Source organism: Grammomys surdaster, unplaced genomic scaffold (assembly GCF_004785775.1).
Source record: "Grammomys surdaster isolate TR1022 unplaced genomic scaffold, NIH_TR_1.0 125973, whole genome shotgun sequence".
Classification (NCBI taxonomy): Eukaryota; Metazoa; Chordata; class Mammalia; order Rodentia; family Muridae; genus Grammomys; species Grammomys surdaster.
In genome coordinates, this window is record NW_021620790.1 from 70,113 (window position 1) to 94,674 (window position 24,562).

Genomic DNA, 24,562 nt, shown 5'->3' on the forward strand with positions numbered 1-24,562 from the left:
CTCTCTCTCTCTCTCTCTCTCTCTCTCTCTCTCTCTCTCTCTCTCTCGACCCTGCTGACTGACAGAGCTGGATTGGTCAAGGAGTTTCTCCAAGTTCCTTCTTTTTGAAACATGAAAATATGGAAGAGACAAGACATTGGTGATTGGGCAATTAAAACATCAAGTGTTATTTTGTTTCTGGAGATACTCATAATATACCTCTTCAATATAGCAGATGTGAGGGAGTGGACTGAACATGACTATACAGAAGAAGGTTTGCGGAACAAGACCTGCAGTACTTCCTTACATGCACTTATTTTTTTAAATAATAGTTTATATTCTGAAGCCTGTATGTGTTCTTTTAAATTGTTTTATTTATTTATATTCCAAATATTGCCCCCTTCCCTGTCTACATTCCGAATCTTCACCCTGTACCACTTCTCCTTTGCCTAGGAGAGAATGCTCCTCCACCCACCCACCACACTCCCCCGCTTCCCCCATTGCATCCCCCTACCCTGGGACATTTACAGAATGTGGAGCATCCTCTCCCACTGAGAGTACCTATATTTAAAAGCCTAGGTGATACAAATGGGAGAAGCAGAGATTGTATATGTCCTACAAAGGGCTTCATCCAGACTTTTGGATATTTTGGAGGGTTCCATTCTCAGCCCATTAGTCCACTCCCATTCCAGGAGGTGCTTTTCTCTTCTTAACAAGCTGTCTCCACTTCAATTGTTGATAAAGGGCTCTACAGGAATCCTTTATCCTGAAACACAGAGCTGACATTGGGTGGTCTCTGAAGTAAAATCTGTGGCTTCTTATGCCTAAGCATATTGTCTCTGACAATCTAGGCTTTCTCTGTCCTCCTTGCCATACTTAAAAGTTACATTTTTTTCTATTTCAATTCTTCTAAAGCTTCCAGGATTTTGAGGCTGTCATTTCTGCTTTGTTTTATTATTTGTTGAAGCTCTAATAAATTGGTTCTTGAGCCTCCTTTATGTCCATTTTAGATTTTTTTTTTAATTAGTCAAAGTTAGAACTCCAAGAAGGAACCTCATTTTTCCAAGGAATAAAATAAACAAGGGAAGGGCATATATGGAAGCCTTTTCTTGGTTTCTACACATAAGAATTACTCCAGCATATAGAATTAAGAGTTAAAGGGTAACTCAGTGCATACTCTACCAATTCATAATATCAACTCAAATAATTCAGTATTATAAGATTGTATCCTGGAGATGGGGAGATAGCTCATTTGGGTTAGAGTGCTTATTCTGCAAGTATGACATCCCGAGTTTTAACATCCTAACCCCTCTGTAAAATGCTGGGTATAGCTGCCTATTTCTGTAACCATGCTATTACTCGCAGAGAAAGACAGATTCTAAGAGCTCACATGTCCCGAGGGAACCAGGACAAATAGGATCTGTTTTTCTCAGTCCACTGGAAAAGCTGGAAGTGTTACAGCTCTTAAAAGGCAATCAGGGAGGATTGCTCAGCCTGAGAAAGATAGGTGAGGTTCAGCTACCGAAGCAGCACCAGTGGCAGGGTTGGTAGCTGCATGAGTCTAGCGTGCCAGGTGGGTCCAATATCCATCTGTAAGTACTTCAAGAGAACTCTTCCCCAAGTGTTACAGCTCAGTAAAATAGCCATTCTCAGGGGATCCTCAGTGACATAGTTTACGTACTTTATTCCATGTGAACAGGAACTTTATAAACATGAAGGGTGGGGTGTGATTTAGGGGTAGGTGTTTCCTATTGGGTCAGTTTCAGATGCCAGTGATGCTCTATTTGCATGGGGGAAAGAACTCCAGGTAGTTTCCCTATGTGACTGATTGTCTTGGTACTCTCAGAGGGACATCGTGGTTATGTGTACCAGAGTAGGTAGAGGTAAGCAGGGAATGACTCCATTCCTTCTATTCTCAATTATGAGATTCACCGGGTCAGAGCTCACTCAGACTTACTAGTTCTGTCTGCTAGTAAGATCTATTTGCCCCAAACTCATTGTCAGGCCATCTTGGACGAATCAGTAGATTTCTAATCAGCTCAATGAGAAACTCTGTCTCAGGGAAATAGAGGAAAACACATACAGATGTGTGTACCCTCATATTCATGTGCATCAATGGTGCATATTATAGCAACACACACATTACAGACTCATGCATGTACATATATATACAACACATAGACATACACAGAGAGAAGCAGAAAAAAAACAGAGAGAGAGAGAGAGAGAGAGAGAGAGAGAGAGAGAGAGAGAGAGAACATTTTCTAAAGTGGTTGTCAGATCATAAAACCTATACCGGTTCATTTTAATTTACATTGACAAGAACCTTTTTATTATTTAGTACAGTCAGATTTCAGAATTCTTATCAAACATAGACTATTAAAATATATTTAATTACATTATCAGTTTCTTTTTCTCTCACTATTAATAAGAATGAGCATATTTTCATATGTCTATGGACCCTTCACATTTCTTTTTCTATAAAATGATGGTTAACACTTTTGTCTATTTTTAATAGATCATTTATGTTTTCTTAGTTGATTAGAAACTTTATTTAAATTTAGAAACAAAAAGAATGACTTTAATGTAAATCTCTTATGCTAATTGATGTACTGTAATGTTAAATCCTGTATGGTACTTTTGTCTAATCAATACCCCAAGTCCCAGTATCAATATTTAGGACCCGAGTTTCTGCAGTTTGTTAAATATTTCTACTCCACACCCACTCCACCCTCAGGAAACAGTCACTCTGTTGTCTTTCAAAATGAATGAATGATATTGTCTAAATTAAGGTTTAATCTACCAGAATTAATTTTGTATGTGCCATAAGATTATATCCAATTTACCTTTATGAGACTAAGTCGACTAAATAGACCTTTTACTGAAGGAAATTTCTTTCCTCATTGACCTGTTCTATCTATACATTAATTTTTTAAAAAAATTTCATTTGTTTATTTTGTGGGACTACTGCTTCTGACAATTTGAGGAAGTCAACAAGCAGAAGCCATTTCTCTACTGCTATGTGGGTTCTGGGAAATGTGGTTGGGTTTTCAGGCCTCATCTTTACCTCTTAAACCATTTTAAAATTTTAAAGTACCCCTATAATTAATCCCCCACTCTTTCTCTGCCTCTCCCCCTCCCCTTTTCCTTATCCTTCCTCCCTCTCTGTCTCTCTCAGTCTATTCAATTAATCATTCTTTCAACCACTACCTCTCTCCAAAAATACGTATCTTTGCTAATGTTTTTTTTGTTGGTGAATAAATAAAAGTTGTTATGCTGATCATATATGTACTCACCTTAGTAACTTTTTAAAAAAAAATTAAGGAAATCTTTTCATCTTGGGATGGAAAGAGACAAGTCAAATACCAAAATTAAAAATTTAAGCTGTACTTATGCATAAAGATACCAGGTCCACAATTTAATCCGTAGAGCTGAGGAAAAGGGATTAATGAATATTTATATTTTTGTTGTTATTGCTTATGTCTTTCTTGTTGTATCTTAACTATTAACTATTTGACAAATGTGTTGTGTGTTAATCAGCACATTTATTTTATTAAAAGCCAGTTAAGAATGAAGTTTTCAGAATATAGAAAAATTCTATAAGACAAAGTGACTGAACTTGATACAGTCAAAGAGTTTTCATTATTATCCTGGCTCTTCCAAGAGACTCCTAGCAAATTAGATTAAAAGTACCTCTACGGAGAGATCTATTTTATTTTCCTGATCTCATGTTCAGGAAACAGTCACCTGTTGAGGTGCTGTTTGTTGACTGAGTTCTGTTGTTAGTGGCTTTATATTTTTTGTGTGTCTCTATTGGCCAGGGTTCTATAATAGAATAGAATGGCTATGTCCTGTAGCCTGTCTTTTGCTGCTTTGCGGGCTTTTTTTTCCTTCCATTCTTCTGAACATTTTTACTTCCCTTTCAACCCTGTAACTCTAGATAGGAGTGAAAAAAAGATATACACTAAAGGGGGTGATGTTATCATTAGACTACTTCATATTGATTATTCACATTGAGTTCCTTGGGGCTAGGTTGATCTTTGCCAGTAGGTTATTCAATTTCTTCTTTGCAAACACACACACACACACACACACACACACACACACACACACACACACACAAAACAAAAACCAAACAAACAAAAGCAAAAACAAAAGCAAAACAAAAAACAAAACAAAAAACAAAACAAAAAAAGTACCCTACTTACAAAACGACAATGGACGGTAAAGGAAAGACAACCCACCAACAACAAACCAACAAGCAACTACCCACCCAACCTTTGAGGGTCCTAGAATTTATATACCTTCTGGCAAAGTTACCATAATTTCAAAAGTCACACAATCACAGAAAGTATCTAGAGCTGGAAAAATCACACCCCTGCTAGAGCATGAGATAAATTATTGTCAGTAGCTGTGGATAATCTGAAGCAGGTCCAAATTCCTCACATGGGATTAAAACAAAAACATATTCCCATAACATTTCTGTATTTTTCAAATAATCCAAAAGTCTCACTGCATTCTCCTTTTAAGGTCATGAATCAGGTTGTTAGTTCATGAGGCTGGATATCTCAACTCATCTTCAGTCTATGTTGGAATCCTAACAAACAAACAAACAAACAAACAAAAACAGTCAGTTGTCAGTTCTAATACAAACAAGACAATGTCTAAGCAGCAGGACAAATAAACTTGTCAATGTGAATGAAAAAAAGCAGACCAAAAGCAAATAGCTTCATAGTTTCACACAATTTTATGTGTGTTGCCACTAGAAGGTGAGGCCCAGACTTAGGGTGGAACTTCCCATTCCAAAAGATATGGTCAACACAAAGTTTTAACCACTGCTTGGCTTTCAGTTAATTCAAGATATATTCAAACTGACCAAGTATGCCAAGATTAGCTATAACAATGTCTGAGTTTATTGCTATATCTGGAATATACTCACTTAACTTTCTTCTCATCCTCTTCCCATCTGTGGCCCAGTTTGTTGATGTTTTCTGGTTTTGACACTCCCTGAAACAACGGTGCCATTTGAAATGTTCCTGTTTTTTTTTTGTCATATTTATTCAATAGTACTTATTTCAATCATTGTTATATATGCATCTGTGTAATGATTAGTTGAACACCAGCATCCCTCTTCAGCCGCTAATCCCAATAATAATGTATTTTTATTCTTCATATATTCTCACAAATATATTGACTGCTGTGCTTTATTTCTGTTGCTGTGATGAACTACACAGACCCAAAACAAATTTCAAGTTATTTAGCCATAGTTTAAATGAGAAATGTCCCCCACTGTCTTGAGCATTTGAGTATTTGGTTCCCAGTTCATGGTGACTTTGTGTATATTTAGAACCTGTCAGTAGAGGAAGTAGAAATACTGAGGTCAGTCTTTGATAGTGAATGGTTCAAGTCAGTTCCAGTTTGTTCTTTCAGCTTTATGGTTTAAGTTCAAAGGGTGAGCCTGATGCCTTGCTTCTCTGCCATGAGGACCAAAAACCCTTTAGGACTGTAAACCAAAATAAACTCATTCTTCTATAAATTGCTTTGTTATTGATGGGGAATCCCCAAGGGAGAGTAAATGATTTTTCTTTTAAATCACAGCATTAAATGTAATCCTATAATATGTGATGCTTAATTCAACACTTTATCAATGTAACCAGCATATTATTCTGTCCTACTTCAAGGTCTTTAAAGGATTTGATTTCATTCCTTTCTAGTACTACTCTTAATGGCTAAAGTATGTTTGCTGATTGTCCCAATGTTGTATAAATTATTGCTCAAGTCAGGATTTTTTCTTTTCATGTCATTTATCTTATCCTATACTAAATATCCAATTTCATGTATAATTTTTAATAACTTTGAAAGTTTCCAGAACAAAAGATAAAGTCATGTATGTGTAACCATTTCTCTGAAAATACTTTCTTAAAGTTGGTCTCCTGAAAGCCTAAGTTTAAGTTTCTAATAAATTTTCATGTCGTCTGTCATCTCTTTTCTCTTGTCTCCGTATTTGCTCCCATGAGCATTTTATTACCCCTTTTAAGAAAGGCCAAAGCAACCACACTTTTGTCTTCGTTGTTTATGAGCTTCATGTGGTCTGTGAGTTGTATCTTGGATATTGCGAGCTTTGGGGCTAATATCCAATTATCAGTGAGTGCATACTAAGTGTGTTCTTTTGTGATTGAGTTATCTCACTCAGGATGATATTATCTAGTTCCATTTATTTACCTAAGAATTTCTCGAATTCATTGTTTTTAATAGTTGAGTAATATTCCATTGTGTAAATGTATCACATTTTCTGTATCCATTCCTCTATTGAAGGACATCTGGTGTTTTTCCAGCTTCTGGCTATTATAAATAAGGCTGCTATGAGCGTAGTGGAGCATGTGTCCTTGTTATATGTTGGAGAATCTTCTGGTTATATGCCCAGGAGTGGTATAGCTGGGTTCTCAGGTAATGCTATGTCCAATTTTCTGAGGAATCACGAGATTGATTTCCAGAGTGGTTGTACCAGCTTGCAATCCTACAAACAATGGAGTATTCCTCTTTCTCCGTATCCTAGCCAGCATCTGCTATCACCTGAGTTTTTGATCTTGGCCATTCTGACTGGTGTGAGGTGGAATCTCAGGGTTGCTTTGATTTGCATTTCCCTGATGGAGTGGTTCTTAACATCATTCATAAAGTATGTGGTTACTCTTGTGGCATTCTGGCCCATCTTAAAACCAACCTAATAGTTGAAAGAGAAATATTGTGAAGAACCGAAGGCACAGAATCCACACAATCACAACAAGACAGTCCAGGGAAAGTGAAACAAAAACTAACAAACAAAAAAAAAGAAATCCCAGATGACATTCTCCCTTTTGGTCTGTGAGAGAAACAGAGCCTGATAGCTTGCTCAAAAACCAGATGACAATGGCCAGGTTCTCCAGATTCTTGTAGAAACCCAGAAGACTTACCTCCAGTTCCAGGCTGGGTGTCACAATATACATCTGCTTTTCTCCTCTCAGTCTACAGATGGACAACAGACAGAAAAATAGATGCAGACATAGATGGGCAGCCAACATTCTGACGGGTCGGGGGAAGAATTTCTCCCAAATACTTGAATGAATCCAGTTATGAGCCTCTACATGTAATATCTGAAAATCACTGAAGAATATTATCCCAGACTCAAGTAGTATGAAAAAGCAAAGAACATTTATTAAGCATAATTTCCTGCTGAAAATAGTCTCCCCATTTGAGAATGGAGACACCCAGTGGACTCTCAGGTCCAGCTTTTATTGTCAGTTAGGGAAATTTCAGGGAAAGTTATGTGTCCTTTACCCTGATTCATTAGCTCTTTCTCTAATGGTCTGACTGATTCTATAATTGATTAAGGTTCTGCAGATTTTCCAGGATGGCTTCTTGCTCATTCTAGCTACCTAGTTTTGTATCAAGGCAAGGCATCCTTGAAGTGATTGACAATGGCTGCGGTTGGCTGAACACATGTTCCTGGATCTGTGTTCTAATTTTTGGGGAAATAGCAATTTAGGCCTACCTATTATAGGTGGACCATACATGTTAAACATTTCAAAGAATTCCATGACATTCTCTTTGTGAGCTAAAGGGAGACACACAATTTCTGAACAGATAAAATTAGAAAATATGTTTAATTAAGCACATATTAAGTTTAAAACTCTTAGCAAATGTTAAATAATAGAAGGCTGCTTTTGCACAATAAAGATTATTTTCAAACTATTCATTATCCTTAATGATAAATTAAATACATGATTTTTACGCTTAAGGGTAAAAAAGACACTTTTCATGTCAGTGACTCCATCAATGCAGAAACACAGACTCTGGCCAGGAAAACAGGGCCAGTAGGTATATGAGGGGAAGAAAGTGTGAAGGAAAATAGTAAATAGTGCTGTCAATGAAATAAAAATTTTCACATGTAAGCATGGGTTTTTACATATTTAATTTTTAATTACAGACAAATGTTCCTTTGTGTAATCATATATTCTCTTAATCCATTAGTCTATTGATACATATCGAGATTGTTTAAAAACTTCTGGGTACTATGAATAGAGCAGCAATTGACATGGTTAAGCACATGTCTTTGTGGTAGTATGAAGCATCATTAGGGTATATGCTCAAGAGTGGTATAGCTCTACCTTGAGGTATATAATTTTTATCTTTCTGAGGAATAGCCACATTGATGTTCATAGTGTATGTACAAGTTTTCATGGAATTCATAGAAAATGGATAGAACTAGAATAAATCATTTTGGGTGAGAAACTCAGACCCAGAAACATAAAGAAAAGCAAGACATTACTCTTTGGCAAGAAGTGTAAAAGTTTAGTCTTAAATTCTGAGCCTTGGCTGAAGCACCAAATTTTAAATACTTATGCTTATAATTAAACACCCATATACACAGTAATAAAATAAAATCCTAAATATGAGCATCCTTAGAAAGAAGACTGATACATAGAGAACCATCTCTTATAGCTAAGTTGGCAATATTTACAAAGTAAAACTGAGGACTGCTTGAAAGTGTCTATTATGTGACTACTAGTACTAGAACTAATGGCTGTGTGTGTATGTGTATGCACATGTGTGTGTGTGTCACAAAATATTATTAAACACACATGTGCATGCGTGCATTGTGTGTGTGTATGTACTTGAGGATTTGTGGTGTTGACACCAAAGTCAATGCTGGGATGATTTCCCACCTGTCACTTATCTTCCTCAATTTACTGAGACAAAACTTAATGCTAATAATCAATATAATGGAAACTGTTTTATTCATGAAACACTTGATCCCCCTTTATTCCTTTCCCCCTTTCTCACCAGGACTGGAGTTACAGACATACAAAGCTATGCCTGGATTTTATGCGGATCCTAAGGATTTAAATTTATATCCTTATTCATGAACCACAAGCAGTTTACCAATTAGGTTTCTTCATCCTAAATATTTTTTATGCCATGTTTATACTTTAAAATAAATATCAGATAATTATAATATAGGTGCTTGTAGTATGAATGCTAATTATGTTCTCAAAAAAAAACTTGCACGAGACTATGTGCACATAGCTTCTGGGAACCTGCCCTCACTTGGTTCTGGTTGGTAAATATAAATGCCAAAAGCCAATGGATTGGTAGGGCAGACAGATATTTCCCAGGCTGGAGCCCGGAATGAAAGAAGAATAGATTCATTTTGTTGGAACAGTGTGGAGGAGAGGAGACATGCCATGTCTGAGAAGAGTGTCGGACAGAGATACATAGCAGCCATGTGAGGGAGTTGGAAGAACACAGCCCAGAGAACTTTTCAGCTGGGTCAGGAGCAGTCAAGATGGTACATATAAATTAGTAAGTAATAACATCGAGTTATCAATAGAAGGCAGATTCTAACAGCATGGACTTTACACAGTGGCTCAGCTATTGCGCTGTTTAAGGCATATTAAAATATAAAGGCTGGACATGTGTGTCTTTCACTCAGGAACATAAAACTTTGGGGCAGGTAGTAACCATGTGGCCGGGGTGCATAATTAATGTTTAATTCTACAAGATAGAACATTAATTACCACTATCTGGAATTTAACAAATGTGTAATTTAGATTCATGTATCCTATGTATTTTTGCAATCACAAATTCATTTCTAATTTTTTTAAAAAAATCCAAATTAGCTTCTAGAAAAATCATGGTATAGTTATTCTATGGATTCTATTCTGATTATTACTAGAAGGCAGTTTTACAGACCACTTCCTGTAATGTCTAAACCCATGTGTCCACAAAGCAAAGAACCTCTATCATGTTTGATAACCTTAATTATATAATGTAACTAATAATTTTTAACTATATTTTAAGAGCTGAGAATAATTTTGCTTATTGGATGAATTTTACTGTGAGCTACCTGCAGTAAAGTAAATAGAAACCGGAAGGGTTAATGCCCACCTGTTTAGAATTTGAGGCAGCAATCTCTGTAGAGTTTTAAGTACCATCTACAGTTGTATAGAATTCCCTATGAAATGGGAAGATCGTGTTATGTTGTGAACCATCAACCTAATGTCATGTTTCCATCATTAAGTCCTCTTATACACACACACACACACACACACACACACACACACACACTCTCAAGATTATGCATTGAAAGGCCGATTTTAGTTGAGAAAGAATATGTGTTTTTAGCTTTTGGTGACCTTATTAAACAACAGCAGGGCAAAATAATTCCTGAGGTGATAAAGTCCTCCTGAATTTTGAAGATCTATAGATATTATTAGCATTTCTTGTGTATGCTTGTGGGTTTATATCTATTACTGTATGTGTACACATGTATTTAATCTGTGTTTGTGTTCATTGAATGTGCAGTTGTGTTACTTCAGTTACTTACTTGTCTGAAACAAGGTCTTCATGAAACCCAGATCTCACCAAATTTAGATTAACTGACCAATCACTGAGCCCCAAAGCATCTTCTTACCCCTGTCCCACTAGCACTGAGTTCTGGAGTACAGGATTTCCTGATGAACTAACTTCCATTCTATAATGACAATGAGACTGTTGTGTGATAAAAGCTGTGACTCACATAGAACAAAGTGACCACAAGTATCCTGCATCTTTGTTTTCAGATCCTATTCTCCTTCTTGTGTAAAAATGATTGTCCTTAGAACAAGAGAGTACTCATCCACTGTTTAATGGGTTCAAAAGACTAAAGAAACTTAGAGATCCTCACAGTAGATATAAAGAGTTTGCTGGCAAGCTCAGAGATGGACACCTGTCTCATAGTGAGTTGGATATGAAAACGGGGAAAGCAAAGCTTCTGATACTAACCAGCCTCAATTAATTTACTTCTTAATTTTCCAGATCTCTGGTTTCTAGGCAGGTGCTAGAATTCCAGCTGGTTAAAGAATTGACTATCCATAGGTTCTAGTGCCTAGCCTTTCTCATGCTGTTATGCAATTAGGATGGTGTTTGAGAAGTAAATAAGAAAACTTTTTTTTTTAATCTCTCCATTTAGATAGCAAGCATAGTTGCAGTTATTTAAAATCACTTTAATCCACATTGAATTGAAATGTCATTTGAAAAATGCTGCCTGAGATTTACATAAAAACCTCTCCAAAGAGCTGAGGGAGTTTTATGGAAACTATATAATTATTCTTAATAGCCCATGGTAGAAGATAGCAAAAACCCGTGGTGTATTATCATAAATGGAGATAGGAAATTGTCAGTATCACTTCCAAAGTCGTTATCATGGTTATGTGTACATGCTCCTTGGTTTTTCCAAGCACTTTTTGCTTTCATTTTGAGTTTATCACTTGGAGGGATAAATATAGATTTTCTATTATATACTAAATTACATCATCTTGAACATGTCAGGCAATCTCTCAAGTTTGGCTTTCATATGTGGAAAACATAAACACTCAAACCAAGATACATTTTATTTAAATCTGATTGCCCAACACATGAAAACATAAAAGTCACACACTACATATAATAGTTGGAGACGATATAAAATTTCATTACAAGACACCTGTGTAATGTTTAAATCAGATTCTACATACTTATGCCCTCAATATTTATCATGTTTGTGGTGAAATTTTTTGAGTCCTTCCTTCTAGTTCTTAAAATACCCAGGTCATGTTATCTGCAGTATCTTATTGTGAAGTAACACTTCAGAGGCATTTGGTACAACTGTGTAGCTTACTCAGCTCTCCCTCCTTCATTCCTTCTCCAGCCTCTGGCAACCACCACTTCACTCTCAGATTCTATAAAATGTTGATATGAGTTTTCATATAAATCTTGTGATGATTATTTTTTGCACTTTCTTGTTTCACTTAATTTAACAATCTCCAGACATGCTCACATCAGTATACATGGTAGAGTACTACTGTCTCTGTGTGTGTGTGTGTGTATGTGTGTGTTGTGTATATGTGTACTCACATGACCATCTCGTGAAGGCACACGTGTGTCAGTGGAGATAGATATATGTATACTTGTAGATTGATGGCGGGATAGTCTCAGTTGTTATTCCTCAGAGAATCTGCACCTTGCTTTATTTTTGAGCAGAATCTCTCATTAGCCTGTAGGCTGGTAGAACAGTAAAGCCCTAGGCATCCTGGTGTATCTCATTCCTATCAGTGGGATTAAAAGTTTGAGTCAATGTGAGTGACTTGAAAAAAAATCATCTTTGGAGAATCTGACTCTGTGATGATATAATACAATGAAAATATACCTTATATTTTAAGATGACTGGATTGTTGGCTGGATGTGACAGACAGAATTAGTAATATACCCTGAGTTCACTTAAGACTGATGGTCTACTCAGTCTGTCATTTACTTTGCCTTCAAGAAAACAATACAACAATCAATCTTACTTGTCTTTAATTCCCCATCTGAGCAACTAATAATAATCCAAGCAAATGCATAGCACCAATGTGAAGTTACATATTCTTCCATGGCTCTGATCTGCAAAAAAGTATGTACACCATGAGTGGAAAGCAGGAAATATAGAAGGTAAAACTAAATATTCATAAATTGTTGCTTTCACCCTTTTTAGTAGGTTTTAGGAATTTAGTTTTATGTTCTATATTCGCTGCTTTCCACTCATGATGTACATACTTGGATTGCCTATTGTCTGAGTCAGTGGGGATCAGTTTGACCTAGTGACTTACTCCCGTGTAAAATTTTGTTAAAGAATTCTGTAAAGTATCTCATTCTTTCCATGTGTAATGTTTTGTATGCTACTCAGTAAATACATTAAAAAGCTCTTTGTTATGGACAGACATACAGTGAGATTGCAGTCACTCACAAGACAGAAACATAAACATAGGTCTTATAACAACGAAATGAACATAGGATAGACACAGAGCTACATGGACAGACATCCAAGATAACCTTCAGGTAGGCAGAGATTCAAACTCATATAACAGGCTGACTGAGGACAGAAGAAGTAGGGAATATGAAGTTGAGAAATCATATCTGAACTCATTCTTAGTTTAATGACTCCAAGAAGAGGTGCTTTTATTTCTTTTCCTAATGTGACATCAATGCTTTAATAGTTACTTGGAGTTAATCACAAATGCATGCAATCTAAGCATAACACAGACCCTCATACTAGTAAATGAAATGTTACTGTGACTGAGCCATGCCCCCAGTACAGATTACAATGGTTTTCTGTCTGCATGGCTTCAAATGTGTATCACATTATCTTTGTACATTTCTTCAGATGATGGAAAAAAATTTAGGGGTACACTTTCCTGAGCTTGAGTTCTGCAGTAAAATAATTAATCGGAGACTGTAAATATGAGACACAGCAGTGCTATTTTGAAGATTTAATTCTAATACATAAAAGGTCTCATTTACTGTAGCCTATGCATAATTTGTTCAGAACCGCAGCAGTTTCCTTAACTGCATAATACTAACTTTTAATGTTCAGACTAAAACATCAATATCAAGGCCTGAGACAATATTTTCAAGATAACCAATGTAAACAATGGCACCTGCTATATCAGGTCACTATATTGCCTTGATATAGATTCTCTCATTGACCATGGAGTCAGGGTGCTATCCAGTAAGCCTCTGTAATACTACTGTATTCTTTCCCATATTATCATGATGATAAGCACAGCTATGGGCTGTGCCAAAATTTTTACATGGATGCTGGGAATTTTGTTTAGTTAGGATTACTATTACTGTGATAAAACACTCTAGCTTTTGTCAAGTTGACATAAAATTAGCCTGAACAATTGACCTCTTGGCAACTTGACAAACAAAAATATCACTTTTCAATTAGAACCATTCTTTCTCATTTATACCCAAGATAGAATGTTAAAATTATCAGAGTATAAAACTCAAAGAATTTGAAATATTTCATAGTCTTTACAAATTCAAATATATTAAATGTTCATTACCTAGTCTCTTTAAAAATCCAAAATCTCTCCTAAAATTTCAAAGTCTTTCAGTTGTGGGCTCCTTTAAACATGAAAATTAGGTTAACACTTCCCTTCTGTAAAAGGGAATAACCAGGGCAGAATCACAATCAGATCAGAGCAAAATGAGAGTCAAACAGTGTAAATAGCACAATGTCCAGTATATGAGATCCACTCATAGTCTTCTGTGATCCTCTGAAGTCCTGGATAAAACAAATTTGTAGATGTTAGGTCTCAAATCAAGAAGGTGATAAGTGTCTATTCAACACATCAAAAGCCAACCTAGCAGCCATATTCTGGTTGCATTTCTCAGTCTTCACATATACAGAAACCTTCTGGATACCATACTCCACTCCTTATCCTAAATTTCTCCAGCCCAGAGGCTCGTCTGTCTTTCCTCCAGATGTTATTCCATATATAACTCTGCCATTTTAGTTACTCTGCTTTTTCAGTGGGAAGCACCCTGGTCTATTATTCTCCAGGTTTCTCTCTTTTTTTCTCTCTTCTGTTACTTCCCAACCCCTCTTCTTATGCAGCCAGGATCAGGGTCATGACCACTCTGGACCTTACCAGATGTTCCTTCCTCTGGCTATCATTCCCTTTAATCTACAGCAAGCTTTCTCTTCCACCATACCTAGGGACAGCCATGTCCCATCCTTTTCTAATGATTTTTTTACATTTATCTGTAGAAGAAAGCATTTACATCAGATTATATGTCATAGGTTGTTACCAAGGGAAATTAGGGCAGGACTTTGAGCATTAACTGAAGTAGAAACATTGGAGACATATTTTGCTCTGACATGCTTGCAGATTTATGCTTCCTTAGTTTTCTTATACAGGCAAGATTATCTGCCCAAGGGTGGTACCATTCACAATGATTAATATTCTTACACCATTTAGCAATTGAGACAGTGTTCCACAGACATGCCCAATGGCCAGTTGAGTTTGGGTAATCCCTCAGATGAAACTCCCTTCCTAGGTGACTCTGGGTTTTATAAATTCACTGTTAAAGCTCACTGGGGACTGTCACCTTGAAATTGTCTTACTATACTTTTATATTTTGCTGTATTTGGCTAGGCACCATTTTGCTTAGATACTTTGTTGTTGAGATAGCCTCAAGAGGTAGACCAGGATAACCTTGTGATCTTTCCACTTTGGCCTCTTGAATTTCAGATTCTGCACATATATAATGATAGCAACTTCGTAAAATTAAATATATTTTCTTGGGTGAGACTAGTCTATGCTTTTTACTTTTCTTGCTAACTTTATAAGATTTAGGATTATCAGCCTACTAGAATGAGTCATAGGGATGTACCACTCCACAACATAGCTATAACCATTTTGTTCCATACCTGCCAGCTATTTCATACTTTTGCTGTAACATGTCTACCAGACATTGACACAGAAAAATAACTTGACTGAGAGCAAGGCAATGCTGATAACATATCTTGTTCTGATCTATTCTATATGAGGTTGGTTAATCTTAAGAAATGACACATAGGTTTATGTAGGACTCATCAAGTTAAAGGTCAATATGAACTTCAGTCAGAACTGACCACTACACAGAACCTCCTTCACCTGTGAATAAACTTATTGTGCTTCTTGTGGCTGACACTGAAGAAAGCTACTAATAAGTCTTTTAAACTTCTGAACCTGCTTTTTCCTATTAAAATCTTGCCCTGAGAAAAGAACAGTATCACAATTAAGTTATTCCTTTTTGTGGTTCTAAATGTTCAGTATTAGTGTGTGTATTCAATACAATATCCCTGTTTGAGTGAGATCCATGTTTGTGTGATTTTTGAAATGACTCTCAGACCTCAATGTATATGCTTCATATGTTCTCAGAAGAGCAGTTTCAAAGTTGCAAATTGATAGTTTCACTGATAACATCTTGTGAGCCTGAAAAATAGCATATGAAAATAATAATAATTCATTTATTATATGACATCCTTTTCATCTTTTTGTGTCAGTATGTTTATATAATGTTATTCTAACAATTTATTTATTTCATTGATATAATACTGTCTTACAATTTTAATTCAAAAGACAGTAGAGCACTGTTGCACTCCCTTAGTTGACATTAATTGATTTATTCTATTTGTTTTCTTCTTTCTTCCTTAATCTTTCTTTCATTCACCCACCTCCTTCTTTGCTCATTGTCATTTTGATGCCCTTGTAGATTTATCCACTCTGTAAACCTCTTGAGGAAAAGAAGTTACATGTACAAATTCTGTGAAAAGATAGCCTTTTGTAATTCCTATTTATCTATATAACACGGATTGTAATGTATTGTATAGGATATATAGTAATATATTTAAAGTATATGATTAAAACACCTATTTCTTATAATTTATTAGTATAAACATGTTTACATCAATGTTCCCCTTAATGTTTTCTTTCTTTCTCTCTTCCTTCCTTTCTCTTTCTTTCTTTCTTTCTTTCTTTCTTTCTTTCTTTCTTTCTTTCTTTCTTTCTTTCCTTCTCTGTTTGTGTTTTACTTTTTGAGACAGAGTCTCATTATGTAACCCATAGGCCTGGAGCTCACAGATATCTACAGGCTTGATTTCTGAATACTGTGATTAAAGGACCTGGACTACTTTTCTTATATACTTAGCTAAGATGATATATAAATTTCCATTATTAATTTATAAGTTCTTTTTAAAACTTTATAAGATGACTGGTTGTCCTGAGTGTCTCCTATAATGATAATGTATGAACCTAATAAAGCTTAACAATCACACTTTTTATTAATTCTTAGTGGCCTGCTTTATTTGCAGAGAAATAATATGTGAAATTTAAGTCTAATATTTGAGTTGTTCTATGTCCTATATATCATTACTATTTATGCTGTTAATTATAAAGTAACACATCATGTGAGCCACTATGTGGTTCAAAATCATTCATAACTAGTTCTGTGGAGTCTGATGTCCTTTTCTGATCTTTATGTGGACTCTTATTGAGAATGGTACTGATTGATAAAAACTTATATGAATATCTGTTAATAAGTGCATGTTAGAATATCAACATTTTATCACAAATTTGAAATCATGGCATGTAATTAGGTACATAAAATTTCAGAGTGAGTTTTCTTTAAATAGAACGAATTGTTATAAGTGAGAAGTGATTATTGTTCTTGCAGCAACATTTCTCCTAAAGTTTACTGTTTGAAAATAACTGTGGTTATTCCTACCTCTTTCTGTGGAGTATTTTCAACCTATTTCATTTTTTAACATTTTACTATCACTATCAGCTTTTCAAACCTTCCAAACTGAGTCTGGAAAGATGATCCAGTTGTTAAGAGAACTTGCTTCTCTTTCAGAGAGCCCTGGTTCTTTTCTTAGCTTCTGCATGGTGGTTCACAGTCATCCATAACTAGTTTTGTGGAATCTGGTACTTTCTTCTGGCCTCTATGGAGACTGCAGACAACTAGTGCACAAAAAAATATGCAGGCAAAACATTGTTACACATAAAATAAAATGTAAAACAATCCTTTTTAAAATTCAAACTATATTAAACTATATTTATGTATTTATTTGTGTGTGAGATAGCAGGAGTGTGGAAGTCAAAGCATAACTCTGGAGTGGTTTCTCTCCTATCACCATATCAGCCCAAGTTCCCCTCACCCGTCTAACATCCCTAATACTCCTAATCTCTCATCCCAACCAAGCCTTTTTCTTGGACATGTGCTACTGTTCTATAAATAGCATTTGAGTCTCGCTGTTCCAGCCAAGCTTTTTTCTTTAATAGTAGAATTTAGTTCATTTACACTTTATTTTATTGCTGATATGGCCCCAATTCTATTGTTTTCCTTCCTTGGGACTCTCATTTCCTGAGATGTTTATATCTTGTCATGACATTCTCTCTTATTAGTATTTTAGCATATATATTAGAAATTTTAGAACATGGTTTTAAGATAAGCAAGTTTAATGCTGGTGGATGTATTAAGCCTTGCAGAAATACAGTATCTTACATTTTTTCCAATTTCATCTGTTCTTCATGATTTATTATTGTAGAATAATTTGATTCTACTTCAATGAATTTTTAAGCCAGCATTATATTATTATTACACAGTCAGAGTTCATATAGGTGTTACCGGTAATATTCTTCACAGATCTGTCTTTTCCCAGTTTATGCCAGGCACCGTCTCATTTTGCCTAGGCACCATTGTTACAATTTTTCCTTTTATTCTTCCATAGCAAGATCATTCCACTTCAGTTGTTAAACAAATACTTTACTTTTGCTCTTGGGGGATGTTTTCCCCTTCATTTGTGTTGCTTTTCTCATTAAAAGGGCTTGATTCTCATGCATTGGGAAGTCCAAATCACTGTTTTTATTTCTTAAAGATTAAAACATGTTCTTTGTTTCTCTCATTTCTTCCTCCTCCCTGCCCCCTCTCTCTGGGTTTATACTATATCATGTTAGTATATATTTTATTTAAATTTTTATTACATTAAGGTAAATCTTAAACAAAAGTTTTGAGTCAAAAAACTCCAAAAACCAAAAAAACAGTTTACTTATTTTGTGAGGCCAGAAGGCAGAGAAATGATCTTCTCCTACTTGGGCCTCAGAGATGGCAAGGGTCTTAACATACTGAACTACCTTGCAGGTGCTAGGTTCCTTTAATTTGCTAGAAAATGTCTGGGATCCTTGAATCTGTAAATATCTTTGGCAGTTCTCTAATCTTCATCCCTTTAACACTTCTTTAAACATTCTGTTTCCTACACCTTTTTCTCCTTTCCTAGGAACTTAAGAATAACTGTGCCTTCTGCTGAATTTTCACTTCTCAACTCCTCTCCAGCACCTATCATTTTACTCTTGGTTTGCCATGTTCATTCCAATAATCTGAATATTATGTGTGGGAAAAACATTTTCTGTAAAAAAAAGGGAAAGAAAATAGAAAATGAGAAAGAGAGGATTATATTTGTAAGAAAGACTAAGATGGTAGAGTATTCTAAAGATAATTTCTCCTACTTAAAAAAATCATTAGAATAAATTAACATGGTCTTCACCACTTATCACAGATGCAGAAAATACAAGTAAACCACACATTAAAGTGCTTTGCTCTCATGGAACATAGATAGTACAAGAGAAATAAATGATATGTGGTAAGTATATAAATCAATGATGTTAAAGTTTTTGTCCAGGTCTAGATACAGAAATCTTATTTAAAACTCATTCCACATGATTTTAAAGGAATCAGTGTAGATACCAGCACTAAACAGAACAGATGTGGTAACTGTAGTGATAACTTTAGTCACTGCTTTCACAGTTCTAGAACAACTACTAGAGCCTTAATTATCATAACAGAATCTGAGTTCTATTTCTTCTCTGGGCTCATATGTAGTCTCTAGTGCAGAAGGAAAAACTACAACAAAATTAGTCACAAGAGAGAAAAATGTTCACTAATGACATCAGCTGACCAATGTAGTCCACTCCACCTCAAACTGGACAAGAACACTGCCACTGCCTCTTGAAAGCAAATTCTTCAGCAATGACTTGAGCAGTATATTGTCAGAAGATTTTGTTGTTTTTGTTAACTTTATCTTAAAACTGACTAGTTTCAGACAGGTAGATCAAATGGTAAAGGTCAAAACTAGTCCTGATCAAACTCAATGTGTTATTAAGATCTATAAAAACTTACTGGATCTTAAAGCATAAGCCATTGGTGTTCTGTTCAGGAAATTTCCCCTGTGCCCTTGTGTAGGAGGAGCTAAGGTGGGAGGAGTAAGGAAAGGAAGAGGAGGAATTGGGAGAGGAAGAGAAAAAAGGAAGAGGAATAAGAGTTAGACAGGGCAGAGATGTAGGAGGATGGAGAACCACACAGGTATGGAGAGCACTTGTGGGGAACAACTTATAATTAGGTTAGCTAATTGGGATACAACTCTCTTTGTATGGGCATCTTGTTATTAATCATTATCAAACATATAAAGCCTTTGATTAATCTATAAGAATTAGAGTCTCATTCTCTTACTGGGCCTGCATGGATGGTGGAATGGTCTGGGCAATGCCCTGCCTTGCGGAGACAGTGTGGAAGATTGGCAGAGCCATGCTGGCATCTAGTGGGTGGCAGGGCTGGTGTTTCTGGTGGGCCGGTTCTAGCTGCAGCGGGCACGTGGCCTCAGGCCGAGAAACATGGTGGCTGGGCTAGGCAGAGCCGCTGCGGCTTAGATAGTCAGCTTGGCCAGAGGCTAATTTTAAATAATTACCCAACACATATGTGCTCTTCCCCACTTTCTCTTCTATTAGTTTCAGTGTATCTGGTTTTATGTGGAGGTCCTTAATCTACCTGAGCTTTGTACAAGGAGATAAGAATGGATCAATTTGCGTTCTTCTACATGTGACAGCCAGTTGAACCAGCACCATTTGTTGAAAATGCTGTCTTTTTTTCCACTGGATGGTTATAGCAGATCAACAATAGACAAATGGGACATCATAAAATTGCAAAGCTTCTGTAAGGCAAAGGACTATCATAGGACAAATCCACAACCAACAGATTAGGAAAAGATCTTTACCAATCCTCCTATACTACTTCTGATAGAGGGTTAATATCCAATATATACAAAGAACAAAAGAAGTAAACATCCAGATAATCAAATAACACTATTAAAAAATGGAGTACAGAGCTAAACAAAGAATTCCCAACTGAGGAAACTTGAATGGCCTAGAAGCACCTAAACAAATGTTCAACATCCTTAGTCATAATGTAAATGAAAATTCAAACAACCCTGAAATTCCACTTCACACCAGTCAGAATGGCTAAGATCAAAAACTCAGGTGATTCCAGATGCTGGCAAGGATGTGGAGAAAGAGGAACACTCCTCCATTGTTGGATGGATTGAAAGCTTGTACAACCACTCTGGAAATCAGTCTGGCAGTTCCTCAAAAAATTGGACATAGTAGTACCTGAGGACCAGCTATACTACTCCTGGGCATATACCCAAAATATGCTCCAACATATAACAAGAACACATGCTCTCCTATGTTCATAGCACCTTTATTTATAATAACCAAAAGCTAAAAAAGAATCCGAATGTCGTTCAATAGAGGAATGGATACAGAAAATTTACACAATGAAGTACTATTCAACTATGAAAAACAATGACTCCATGAAATTCTTAGGCAAATGGATTGAAGTAGAAAATATCATCCTGAGTGAGGTAATCCAATCACAAAAGGTATGCACTCACTGATAAGTAGATACTAAACCAAAAGCTTGGAATACCCAAAGCACAATTCACAAACCACATGAAGCTCAAGAAATAGATGACCAAAATTGACCAAAATGCGGATGCTTCAGTCCTTCTTAGAAGGGAGAACAAAATACTCACGAGAGGAAATAGAGAGACAAAGTGTGGAGCAGACACTGAATGAAAGGCCATCCAGAGACTGCTCAACCTGGGGATCTATTCCATATACAGTCACCAAACCCATCCACTATTGTGTATGCCAAGAAATGCATGCTGACAGGAGCCTGATATTGCTCTCTCCTGAGAGACTTTGCTATAGCCTGACAAATAACAGAGGATGATGCTTGGAGCCAATCACTAGACTGAGCACTGTGTCCCCAATGAAGGAATAAGAGATAGGACTGAAGGAGCTGAAGGGGTTTGCAAACCCATAGGAAGAACCATGACATCAATCAACCAGACACCCCAGAGCACCCAGGGACTAAACCACCAACCAAAGAGTACACATGGCCGGACTTATGGCTGTAGATGCTTATGTAGCAGAGGATGGCCTCATGGGACAACAAGGGCAGGAGAGGCCCTTGGTCCTGTGAAGGCTTGATTCTCCAGTGTAGTGGAATGCCAGGGCAGGGAGCTAAGACTGGGTGGGTAGGTGGGGGAACACCCTCCTAGAAGCAAGGGGAGGGACCAGGAAAAGGGATAACTTTTGAAGTGTAAATAAATAAAACATCTAATAAACAAAATAAAGGAAAACTACCTTACTGGATTTAACGCCCTATAAAAATTGCCTGTAAAATGTATTTTAATATAACTCTTTTTTATCAACTTTGTACCTTATCTGACTTTCCTAGTTTGCTTTGGTGATCAAACATTAAACACCAGCTTGGAAAAGAAAAAGGTGTATTGTCTTACACTTCTGTATCACAGTCCATCATAGAATGAAGCCAAAGCAGGAGTTCAGAGCCCAGACTGGTGTTAGACACTAAAGCCAATATATAATGCTCCTTACTTACTAGCTCTCTCTGCTTTATTCAGACAATTTCTTACACAGCAACACTTTCCATAGCACTGTAACTGTCAACAATGAGCCTGGTCTATCTACATCAATTAGGAATTAAGAAAATTCCCTCACCTTCTTGCTAATCCACAAGATATTCTAATCAGGGAACTTCTTCAATTGAGGCTCCCTCCACACAGGTGTGTCAAAGCAATAAGAAATTAACTAGGACAGATTTATTTCCTTATCATCATCTTTCAAAAATCTTGACTTCATTTTTTGTCTGATGCATCCTGAGAATGCAATGACCATCAATTTGTGACTTTGGTGCACAGAAGCAACTGGAATTCAAAGTAACAAAGGAAACAAAGTAACAAGTTAAGTTTCTCATTAAACTCCCATCCATTTCTACTTTCAAATGCACAATGTGAAACTCAATTGCTTTGGAAAACCATTATGTATCCCAACCATGTGATATAATTTTCTGAACAAGTTGCTTCAGATTTTGAAGGGGTTTGCTGTTTGTCTGTGGCTTTTTTGGCTTTTTTGTGTGTTTTCTCACTTTTAAAAGAGAGTCTACAAACATTTTAAATCAAGATCCAAGTCTCTGGCAATTTAAGCTTTGATTGGTTCATATTGTTCTTGTCTCCACTACTCTGTAGTAAAATTGCAATTACAAAATTGTATGTAATAAATGGACAAATACAACTGACTTCCCACAAAAGTTTACTAAGAAAAAATATTTTATCATGCTGGTCTTGTTCATTGAAGGATACTCTTCTAGCATATATTTTATTGGAAATTTATAGGTTGATTGTTGAGGAATCCAAAAAGTTAGATTCATGAGATGGCTGAATTTGTACAGGTAATTGTGACCAAGCTGACAACCTGAATTCCATTCCCACTACCTACATGATGGGAAAAAATGATTCCTAGTTTACATTGGATGCTCACTTGCATACCATGACACAAATGCATGAACAACACACACACACACACACACACACACACACACACACACTGATGTACAGTGTGACACACATAAACACATGCACATACTCAATAAATGTAAATTTAAAATCCTGGAAAAAGTAATTTAAGAAAACATAAAATGTTTAATTAATCCAAGAAAACAATAGTTTAAAATTCTTTGATACATATTATCATATTATTTTCAAGGTATGTAATCTACTAAAATATACCCATGTAAGACAGTCCCTGTACATCCTGCTCATAGATCCATACATATCAGTCCCCAATTTTTTGTTACTATGAAAAGTGATATGTATTTACCATATATATTTTCTCAGTAATCACATTTTTTAAAAAAATATTTCATACTGGTAATTCTATTTATCTTTGAAAACAATGCAATTACTGTAATGTATTCTGGTTTTAAAATGTTTCCACATTACAAAAACATAAAAAATGCATCCATATTTTTATGGTCATGATACATTAATAATTGTAGAAATATCCTGTACATGAACCCATTCAATGCATTAGATCAACTTTCTATAATCATAGAACCTCTGAGGGGCCAGGAAATAGTTGATGAAAATTAGAATACGCATAATTTTTGTGTGGTTTAGAGAATGAAGTAAATTAAGCACTTGCCATTACTTTCTCCATGATATCCAAGAGTGAAAGGCTCCACATAGAGAGATGGAAAATGTTACTACAGTGGTAGCTGCTGATATCAGACATCCAGCTGCTGTGTGGATTAGCAAAGCACTTTATAAAACACAAGTGCCACTGTTATAAATTAGCATAATATTATAAGGACATTGGTTGAAAATATCTATCTGTGCTCAGTAAATTGCTAAAATAATTACAAAAATAAATGATGCCAAAGACAGGGATGCTGCCTTTGAGCTTTCAAAATAGAGAGGAAGGACAGAATAATTGGTGATAAATATAAACTCTAAGAACTTTTGAAAAAAATACTAGGGATAGTACTACAGAATGAATGTGTTGTATTTATAATGCCCCGGATCCATTTTTCATGCCCAAACAAAACATTATAAGAAAAATTAAAGCACTTGACATTGCTGGGTTGATGGCTTGTTTAATAAAGTGGTGGCCATGAAGGTCCTGATTCAGAACCTTGGTGCCAATATGAAAAGCTGCAAAGTGACTTGTATGTGCCATCACCATTCAGAGGAAGTAGAGATCAGAGAATACCTGACAGTTATCCTGGCCAATGGTGAGGTCCAGACTCAGTGAGAAATTTGGTTACAAAGAAACTTCATGTGGACTAATTAAAGAAAACAACTGATTGTCACTCTGGACTTTATACACATGTATACAGACACACATGCACACACACACACACACACACACACATACACATTTATATATGTACATGGATACACACCTGAACATGTGTATATAAAAATGGACACACAGGCTTAGGTCTATATATAAAAACCATACACACATGTACACCTGCGTATACATGTGCACACACAGGGATAAGTACATATACAGAAACTACCCAC